This window comes from Lichenostomus cassidix, chromosome 23 (assembly GCF_008360975.1).
Source record: "Lichenostomus cassidix isolate B80296 chromosome 23, HeHo_3.0, whole genome shotgun sequence".
Classification (NCBI taxonomy): domain Eukaryota; kingdom Metazoa; phylum Chordata; class Aves; order Passeriformes; family Meliphagidae; genus Lichenostomus; species Lichenostomus cassidix.
The window spans coordinates 1,904,430-1,914,553 of record NC_139503.1 but is presented as its reverse complement, the minus strand read 5'-3'; the positions used below and the strand labels follow the sequence as shown (position 1 = coordinate 1,914,553).

At 50.6% G+C, this 10,124-nt stretch overlaps 1 long non-coding RNA gene across 1 annotated transcript; it reads right to left on the bottom strand.

Annotated features, from left to right (window-relative positions):
• Positions 1-8,744: 8,744 nt before the first annotated feature.
• Positions 8,745-10,118, bottom strand: LOC146427787 (uncharacterized). The gene is made up of 3 exons (XR_014856279.1): positions 10,015-10,118; positions 9,195-9,477; positions 8,745-8,845 (listed from the first exon to the last, which is right to left on the bottom strand). It is a non-coding gene; the product is annotated as an uncharacterized LOC146427787 (long non-coding RNA).
• Between the last annotated feature and the right edge of the window lie 6 nt (positions 10,119-10,124).

Sequence of the window (10,124 nt, the reverse complement as noted above, 5' to 3'; positions counted from 1 at the left end):
AGCTCGGTTTTCAATGGGAGATAGCGAAGAATTCAAGATTTTTAGCTTTTTTCCCAGAATACAACTCGGTTTTCAGGGCGAGACAGCAAAGAATTCAAGATTTTTACCCATTTTTTCAGGGCACAGCTCAGTTTTCAGCGTGAGACAGCAAAGAATTCAAGTTTTTTAGCCTTTTTTTCCAGAGTACAGCTCGGTTTGCAGTGTCAGAGAGCAATGAATTCAAGATTTTTACCCATTTTTTCAGGGCACAGCTCAGTTTTCAGTGCGAAAGAGCAAAGAAATGAACGTTTTTAGGCTTTTTTTTCCAGATTACAGCTCAGTTTTCAGCACGATAAAGAGAAGAATTGAAACTTTTCTAGCAGGGGACAGGGAGAAACAAGGAGCAACAAAAAGTTCCAATTAACAGTGACCCCGGAGGAGCCTGAGAGACTGAGGAGGGAACTTTTGGAGCTGAAAAAAGGAAATTTCAGACTCATTCAGACTCATTCCCAATCAGCAAAACGAGCCAGGAGGTGACAGCAGAGTCAAATTCTCTCCAAAGGGGATTTTAAAGTGGGAAATAAAAGGATTTTATCCCTGAGGAGAATAAAAAAAGAGCAATCAGGGCTCTTTTCCAATATTGACACTAAATCTCCAGCTGGCAGATTAATCCAGATTATCCAATAACATCCAGAGCCTCTCTGCCAGGGCAGCAATGTCACCAAAAATGTGGTTTTTCCTCCCGAAATATTGTCCAAATCCACTGTCCTGATCCCAAATATTGGGAATATTTTGAGGGTTTGTTGGAATTCAAAGCCTTGGAGGATTCTGTTTCCATCATTGGCACACCCAGAGAAATTCAAATTTATCAAAAAAACATTCCTGATAGCCCTGATCCCAAATATTGGGAATACTCTCTAAAAATTAGTTGAATACAAAGCATTGGAGGATTCTGTTTCCATCACTGACCCTCAAAGAGAAATTCAAATTAAGGCAAACGCTGCAAAGAACCAACAAATAAAAAACCCAAATATTGTCCAAATCCTACAAATCCCGTTTGGAATGCCAGGATGGTTAGGGCTGGCAATGTCACCAAAAACGTGTTTTTCCCTCCCAAAATATTGTCCAAACCCACATTTCCAAACCTAGAAACACCACTGGGAATGCCAGGATGGTTAGGGCTGGAGGGAATATTAAGGATCATTTTCCAATATTTACCCTGATCTGCTCTAAATCTCCAGACTAATCCAGAAGCACCAAAACACTGAGGATCCTCTCTGCCAGGGCAGCAATGTCACCAAAATCATGTTTCCCTCCCAAAATATTGTCCAAATCCACTACCTACAAACCCTGGAATCCCAGAATGGTTTGGGCTGGAGGGAATATTAAGGATAATTTTCCAATATTTGCATTGATCTGATCTAAATCTCCACCTGTCAGACTAATCCAGAAGCACCAAAACATTCAGAGCCTCTCTACTAGGGCAGCAATGTCACCAAAAACATGGTTTTGCTCCCAAAATATTGTCCAAATCCACATTTCCAAACCTAGAAACCCCATTGGGAATCCCAGAATGGTTTGGTTGGAGGGAATATTAAGGATAATTTTCCAATATTTACATTGATCTGCTCTAAATCTCCAACTGTCAGACTAATCCAGAAGCACCAAAAACATTCAGATCCTCTCTGCCAGGGCAGCACTGTCACCAAAAACGTGGTTTTGCTCCCAAAATATTGTCCAAATCTACATTTCCAAGCCTACAAATCCCGTTTGGAATGCCAGAATGGTTAGGGTTGGAGGGATATTAAGGATAATTTTCCAATATTTGCATTGATCTGATCTAAACCTCCTGTCAGACTAATCCAGAGGAACCAACAACATCCAAATCCTCTCTGTCAGGGCAGCAATGTCACCAAAAACATGGTTTTGCTCCCAAAATATTGTCCAAATCCACATTTCCAAACCTGCAAACACTTTGGAATGCCAGGATGGTTAGGGCCTTTGGCCTCTCTGCCAAGGCAGTATCACCAAAAACTTGGTTTTCCTCCCAAAATATTGTCCAAATCCACATTTCCAAACCTACAAACCCTGTCTGGAATGCCAGAATGGTTTGGGCTGGAGGAATATTAAAGATCATTTCCAATATTTACATTGATCTGCTCTAAATCTCCAGCAGTCAGACTAACCCAGAAGCACCAGATCCTCTCTGCCAGGGCAGCAACATCACCAAAAATGCGTTTTTCCCTCCCAAAATATTGTCCAAATCCACATTTCCAAACCTGCAAACACCATTTGGAATCCCAGAATGGTTAGGGCTGGAGGGAATATTGAGGATCATTCCACGAAATGTGAGCAGGGAATAAATTTCATTACCCCAGCTTGCTCCAAGCTGCTTTTGGACACTTCCAGGGAATTCTCTGGGAATTCCACCCCAGCCAGGAACTCTTTCCCCGATCTCTAAACCACCCCACAGCCTCCCTTTCCACCCTGCCTGCCTTTCCATGACTCAGCAGCTCTCCCTGGTGACTCATGGAAATCCATGGATCTCTCCCTGCAGGGAATTCCAAAGTCCAGGAATCACCCTGAGCACAGCCCAGCTCTGCCCCAGCAGTGCAGCCTGGAAGGGATTAATTAATTAATTCCTTCATTCTCTGCAGGGAGTTAAGCCTGGGATCATTTGCTGGGAGTTTATGAGGTGTAGCTACAAAAAAAAATAAATTTAAAAATCACAACTAGATGCTGAGTATTGCTGGCTGTGCAACTCCTACCTCAACTTGGTTAAATCCAAGGATTTCTTACACGTTGAGTCATGAGGAGAAAGAGTTTTCTGGCTGTTGTTAGTGGTGGGTTTTTCTCTCTTTTTTTAAAATTTTTTAAGTTTTTTTTTCCCTCTCCTTCAAATCCTCGCTGCAGTTCTGAGTCAGACCCTGCCTGGTTCACTCGGGGAGTTTCCAGGCGAGTTGCCATTGATACAGGAGCCTTGCAAAGCCACACTTCTGCCTTCCTCCTCCTCCTCCTCCCCAAAGCCAAATTTCTGCCTTCCTCTTCCTCAAAGCCAAATTTCTGCCTTCCTCCTTCTCCTCCTCTTCCTCCAAGCCAAATTTCTGCTTCCCTCTTCCTCCTCCTCTTCCTCCAAGCCAAATTTCTGCTTCCCTCTTCCTCCTCCTCCTCCTCTTCTTCCTCCAGGCCAAATTTCTGCCTTCCTCCTCTTCCTCCTCCAAGCCAAATTACTGCCTTCCTCCTCCTCCAAGACATTTTCTGCCTTCCTCCTTCCTCCTCCTCCTCAAAGCCAAATTTCTGCTTCCCTCCTCTTCTTCCTCCTCAACCCCAAATTTCTGCCTTCCTCCTCCTCCTCCTCCTCCTCCCAGCCACATTTCTGCCTTCCTCCTCTTCCTCCTCCAAGCCAAATTTCTGCCTTCCTTCTCCTCCTCAAAGCCAAATTTCTGCTTCCCTCCTCTTCCTCCAAGCCAAATTTCTGCCTTCCTCCTCCTCTTCCTCAAAGCCAAATTTCTGCCTTCTTCCTCCTCCTCCTCCTCACCAAACTTCTGCCTTCCTCTTCCTCAAAGCCAAATTTCTGCCTTCCTCCTCCTCCTCCTCCTCGCCCCAAACCAGCACAGAGTGCCCCGGGGGTACAAAATGCAGCAGGTGACAGATCCCACCCAGCAAACACCAGGCAGGACACTTCCAGCCCTTCCCCCCCTGTGCCCCAAAAACCCCAAAATCCCAAACCTCAGCTCCTCCTCACCCCGAGGAATCCACCCTTCCCTGCCTCAGGTCACTCTGAGCCACACCAGGATTTTCTGGTTTGCCCAGAAATTTGTTGGTTCCCCCCTGTTCCAGCCCCAAAAATCCCTGTCCAAAAATCCATCGGTTCCCCCCTGTTTTAGCCCCAAAAATCCCTGTCCAAAAATCCATCGGTTCCCCCCTGTTTCAGCCCCAAAAATCCCTGTCCAAAAATCCCAAAAATCCATCAGTTCCCCCCTGTTTCAGCCCCAAAGTCCCTGTCAAAAATCCCAAAAATCCATCGGTTCCCCCTGTTTCAGCCCCAAAATTTTGTTGGTTCCCCCTGTTTTAGCCCCAAAAATCCATCTGTTCCCCCCTCTTCCAGCCCCAAAAATCCCTGTCCAAAAATCCCAAAAATCCATCTGTTCCCCCCTCTTCCAGCCCCAAAAATCCCTGTCCAAAAATCCCAAAAATCCATCTGTTCCCCCCTGTTCCAGCCTCAAAAGTCCCTGTCCAAAAATCCCAAAAATCCATCAGTTCCCCCCTGTTTCAGCCCCAAAAGTCCCTGTCCAAAAATCCCAAAAATCCATCGGTTCCCCCCTGTTTCAGCCCCAAAAATTTGTTGGTTCCCCCCTGTTTCAGCCCCAAAAATCCATCGGTTCCCCCCCGTTTCAGCCCCAAATCCCACAGGCAAGCCAGCCCTGCCCCCAGGAAAACCACCACATCCTGGCCAGCCTTCCTTTCCTGCTCCCCTGCAGCCTGAGGGACAGCACAGCCCTGCCTTGTCCAGCCCTGAATATTTAAAAAAAAATAAATTTCAATCCTTTACAGAGCACCTCGAGCCTGAGGAACGGCACAGCCCTGCCTTGTCCAGCCCTAAACACAAAAATAAAAATAATATTTCAATCTTTCAGCCTTTACAGAGCAACGGCACAGCCCTGCCTTGTCCAGCCCTAAATACAAAAATAAAAATAAATGTATTTCAATCCTTCAGCCTTTCCTGCTCCCCTGCAGCCTGAGGAATGGCACAGCCCTGCCTTGTCCAGCCCTGAATATTTAAAAAAAAATAAATTTCAATCCTTTACAGAGCACCTCGAGCCTGAGGAATGGCACAGCCCTGCCTTGTCCAGCCCTGAATACAAAAAAAAAAAATAATATTTAAATTTTTCAGTCTTTACAGACCACCTCCAGCCTGAGGAACGGCACAGCCCTGCCTTGTCCAGCCCTAAACAGAAAAATAAAAATAAAATTTCAATCCTTCAGCCTTTACAGAGCAACGGCACAGCCCTGCCTTGTCCAGCCCTAAATACAAAAATAATAATAATAATATTTCAATCCTTTACAGAGCACCTCGAGGCTGCTGCTTCCCCTCCAAAAATTGTTTTTCTCAAATTTGTCCCCAAATCCACGAAGGAATCAGGAACACCTTTTCCCTCCTATTTCCCCTCAAACCAGGTAAATTCCTCCTCACTCACCCTCCTTGTCCTCCTGCTGTTCCAATCCCACAGGAAATGCCCTCCCTTCCCAAAAATCCTCCCAAAATTGGGTTCAAGAGGGGTTTGGACTCCTCCTGCTCCCCTAAACCCCTTGGGGTTCACTCCTCACATCCCCCAAATGAGGGGTGACCCCACTGACTCCCTCCTCATCCCATAAACGAGGGAAAACCCCAAAAATCACCCCCAGGGCTGCAGGCCAGTGCCACTGTCCCCAAACACCCTGGGGACACTCACCCAGCCCCTGGGACCCCACAGGTGACCCCAAAGCTGCTCCTCGCACCCAGCCAGCCCTAAAAGCCCCGAAGAATCCCCCGAAACAAACCCCACAGGCTGGGGATTCCTCCGGAAGGGGAAGGGCTCCCTAAATCAGCCCTGCAGAACAGAGAGAGCTTCCTGCACCCCAAATCCACCCCAAACCAGCCCTGCAGCTCAGACAGAGCCTCACAGACCCCAAATCCATCCCAAACCAGCCCTGCAGCTCAGATAGAGCCTCACAGACCCCAAATCCCACCCCAAATCAGCCCTGCAGCTCAGATAGAGCCTCACAGACCCCAAATCCACCCCAAACCAGCCCTGCAGCACAGAGAGAACTTCCTGGACCCCAAATGCCACCCAAACCAGCCCTGCAGCTCAGACAGAGCCTCACAGACCCCCAAATCCCACCCAAATAAACACTCCAGCTCAGCAAGAGCTTCCTAGACCCCAAATCCCACCCCACAGCAGCTCTTTAGCTCAGACAGAGCCTCCTGCACCCCAAATCCCACCCCAAATCGGCCCTGCAGCTCAGATAGAGCCTCATAGACCCCAAATCCACCCCAAATCAGCCCTGCAGCTCAGATAGAGCCTCACAGACCCCAAATCCCACCCAAATCAGCCCTGCAGCTCAGATAGAGCCTCATAGACCCCAAATCCACCCCAAACCAGCCCTGCAGCACAGAGAGAGCTTCCTGGACCCCAAATTAGCCCTACAGTTCAGTAAGAGCCTCCTGGACCCCAAATCCACCCCAAACCAGCCCTGCAGCTCAGATAGAGCCTCATAGACCCCAAATCCCACCCAAATAAACACTTCAGCTCAGCAAGAGCTTCCTGGACCCCAAATCCCACCCCACAGCAGCTCTTTAGCTCAGACAGAGCCTCCTGCACCCCAAATCCACCCCAAAGCAGCCCTTCAGCACAGAGAAAGCTTCCTGGACCCCAAATTTCACCCCAAATAAACACTACAGCACAGACAGAGCCTCATAGACCCCAAATCCACACCAAATCAGCCCTGCACCTCAGACAGAGCCCTGTGTACCAAAAATCCCACCCCAACCAGCCCCTCAGCACAGACAGAGCCTCACAGACCCCAAACCCACCCCAAATCAGCCTTTCAGCTCAGCAAAACCCTCATAGACCCCAAACCCACCCCAAGCCGCCCCTCAGCCCCTGCGAACCCCAAACCCTCCAGAGCAGCCCCACAGAGCCCAAACCCCTCCAGAGCACCCCCAGGGGCCTGAGCAGCCCCCCGGAGCAGGGGATCCCTCCGGCAGCCGAGCACACCCGGCATTCCCCTTCCTTCCCTCCTTCCTTCCTCCCCGGGCGGCGGCCGCAGCCTCTGCCCGCCTCCCGCTCCCCTCAGCGGCCCTCACCCTGGGCATTGAGCGGGCCGGGGGCCCGGCGGGGTCGGGCGGGGCGGCGGGCGGGCGGCGGGGCCCGTGTCGGGGCTGGGCAGCGCTGGGCCCGGGCCGGCCGGAGACAGCGAGAGCCGCGCGCCGCCTCACGGCTCCGAGCGCACAGGCCGCGCCCCCCCGCGCCGCCCGTGGTACGGCCCGCCCTGCGCCCCCACAGCGGCCACATGGTACGGCCCGCCCGCTATGGTGGTACGGCCCGCCATGCACACCCCCCGCGGTCGGAACATGGTACGGTCCGCCCCGCCCCGGGCAGCGCGCTGGGCGAGTCCATTCGCCGCGCGGAGGGGAGGCATGGCATGGCTGGGGATGGGAGGTCCCCGCGCGGCGCTTTCTAGTGATTTAGGAAAGAGGCAAAACTTCCCAACCTGTAGGATTTTAAGTTGTGAAGGCGGTGTGGTTATTGCAGAGGGAGGTGGCCCTCCAAAGACACGCGCGGCGTCAGTCCCGTATTGCTCAGTATATATATATATATGTATATATTTATGTATATATACTGAGCTATAAGTTCAATGGAGTTCAATAGACTCAAGTTACAAATTCAGAGTTTCCCAATTCTCTTATCCATATGCACAACCTATCCCCGCTTTGCATTATAACGAGCTTAAAAGTCATTTTTACACCCTTGCGCCTGTGTAGTTCTGTTTAATGGAGGGCTCTGTGCAGAAGGTCTTTTCGACTGATCTTCTCTCCATCCAAAGACCAGAACAACAAATTTGGGGGTTTTTTGCCAGCGTGGAAGTTCCAGATTATCACAGTCCTTGTTTGGCAAACACAATGAATGCTAAGTCAGTAGATATATTGTGTGGTGAGCAGTTTCTGCCAAGTTATCTCTTAATTTCTGATTCTCCTGTATCATCCGGAGGAGATTCCCGGTGAGGATTCCTCGGCAGGAGCTGCAGAGGTGAGACAAGGAGCGATACAGGAAGGGAATTGCTCGCTGTGAGCGCGGCACAGGCTGGGGAATGCCCCGAGGTTGGAATTGCTCAAAGCCCGGTTGGATAACGCCAGGTTGGATAACGCCAGGTTGGATAACAACAGCAGGTTGGATAACAGCAGGTTGGATAACACGCTGCCCCAGCGGGAGGTTCTCCTTCCATCTCCTTCCATCCCGCTGCTTTTATCACAGCCCCCCTTGAACAACATGGTACAGCCCTCTCCCCCCGCCTGGCGCAGTGGTACGGCCCGCGGGCGGCTCGCCCACTGTCACCTTGGTACGGCCCGGCTCCCCCCGCCGCCCCGCGCACTTGGACCGGCCCGCTGCCCGCACGTGCACCGGAGCCTTCCACCCAGCACCCCCCTGCCCCGGCGTGTTGGTACAGCCCGCTCCCCCCGAGCGGGCAGTGGTTCGGTCCGGCAGGGGGTTCCCACGGGTTGGGATTCAATGGGCTGTGCTGGGATTGGGATCGGATTGGGGATTTGGGAAAGTGGGATTGGGATCGGGATTTGGGATCGGGATTTGGGATGGGGATTCGGGATGGGGATTGGGATTGGGATGGGGATTCGAGATAGGGATTGGGATTTGGGACCTGGGTCAGGAACACGGGGAGAAGAACTGGTGCGTCCAGCTCTGTCCCCCTGGAAGCACAGCATTCCCCGGGAGCGCCGGTGAATGAACGAGCCGTGGGTCCGCTTCCCCGTGATACAGACAAACTCACAGGCCGGCATTTTTAGGAATATAATATTGAACATTTCTTAGGAGAACAAAGCCTTACGGAGTAGCTGTTTGCCTCATTCTCAGCCCCACACCCTATTCATTTCAACGTGCACTGAAGTGCTTTCTGTAACTTACATATTCATTGAGTCCAAAAAACCATTTCCACTCCAATCATCCCTCCTTCCCTCTATTCCGCTCTCCGCCAGGCTGGAGATATCTCAGTCTGCTGGTTTGGCTCAGGGCTGAAGGCTGAAGTGTTCTTTAGCTCTAATTCAATTTATTGACACTCTGCCCAGGGAGGTGTGACTGGAAATCACAGATTTCTTAGGATACATCAGGTTTGTTTCTTTTTATTCCTTCAGGACATCTTGATCTCTTGTTTGTGGTTTATCAGTTTAACAGACATCTATTCCCATGTATTTCTCACCACATTTCTAGCAAACTCCAACTATTACATAGTTATAATTCACTCTAACTTTGTTTCTACTTAACTCTATTTTATCCATCAATAGTTCAATAATTCCCTGACTCCATGATTCCATGATTCCCTGTGATGCCTGATGGTTTTTGTCCTTTCTCTTTATACTCTTTTTATACCCTTTTTGTACATTTTATACCCATTCCCAGTACCTTTCACTCCCTGTCTCAGCCCCACGTTTATAACCCTTGCACTCTGGTATTTCAGAGTTCTCTGGGGAAGAAGAAACATCCCTGCTATCTCCAAACAAGAGGTTCCAACCTTAAACGGATCCTCCTCTCTAGAACATGTTTTTGTAAACTGGATTGTAGCCTCATTTAGGAGGGGATAATTAGAATAGGGGGCCATTTACTTCATTTGTTAGCTTTCTTATCGGGGGATTTTAGATAGATATGCTAATTTGTGAAGTCCATAAAATTGTGTACACGTTGTACACAGTGTGCTCCTCGGTGTGGTTCCACCTTGGACGATGGGATCCTGTTAAAACCAAAGTAAAACCCTTTTTCCCTCTACTGCGGTGTGTTTTATTTTTATCAGCTTTTTAGGCATCACTTGCATCCCCAAAGGCCATGGGTTCGAATCCCACCCCGAAATTCCCCTAAGACCGCCGGTTCGAATCCCAGCCCGGAATTCAGGCCGAGGGTTCGAATCCCACCCGGAAATCCCCCTGAGACCACGGGTTCGAATCCCACCTCGTAATTCCCCTGCTCCCCTGAGGCCATCGGTTCGAATCCCACCCCGAAATTCAGACCGCGGGTTCGAATCCCGACCCGAAATTCCCCGGCTCCCCTGAGACCTCTGGTTCGAATCCCAGCCCGAAACTCCTCGGCTCCCCTGAGGACAAGGGTTCGAATCCCACCCCACAATTCCACGGCTCCCCCGAGCCCGCGGGTTCGAATCACATCCCGAAATTCCACGGTTCCCCTAAGCCCAAGGGTTCGAATCCCAACCGCTCCCCTGAGGCCGCCGGTTCGAATCCCAGCCCGAAAATCAGGCCGCCGGTTCGAATCCCACCCCGCAATTCCGCAGCTCCCCTCACCCCGCGGGTTCGAATCCCGCCCGGGCGGCGCGGCTCCGCTCTCCGCATGCGCGCTGGCTCTCCGGGCGGGTGTCTCTCCCCTCAC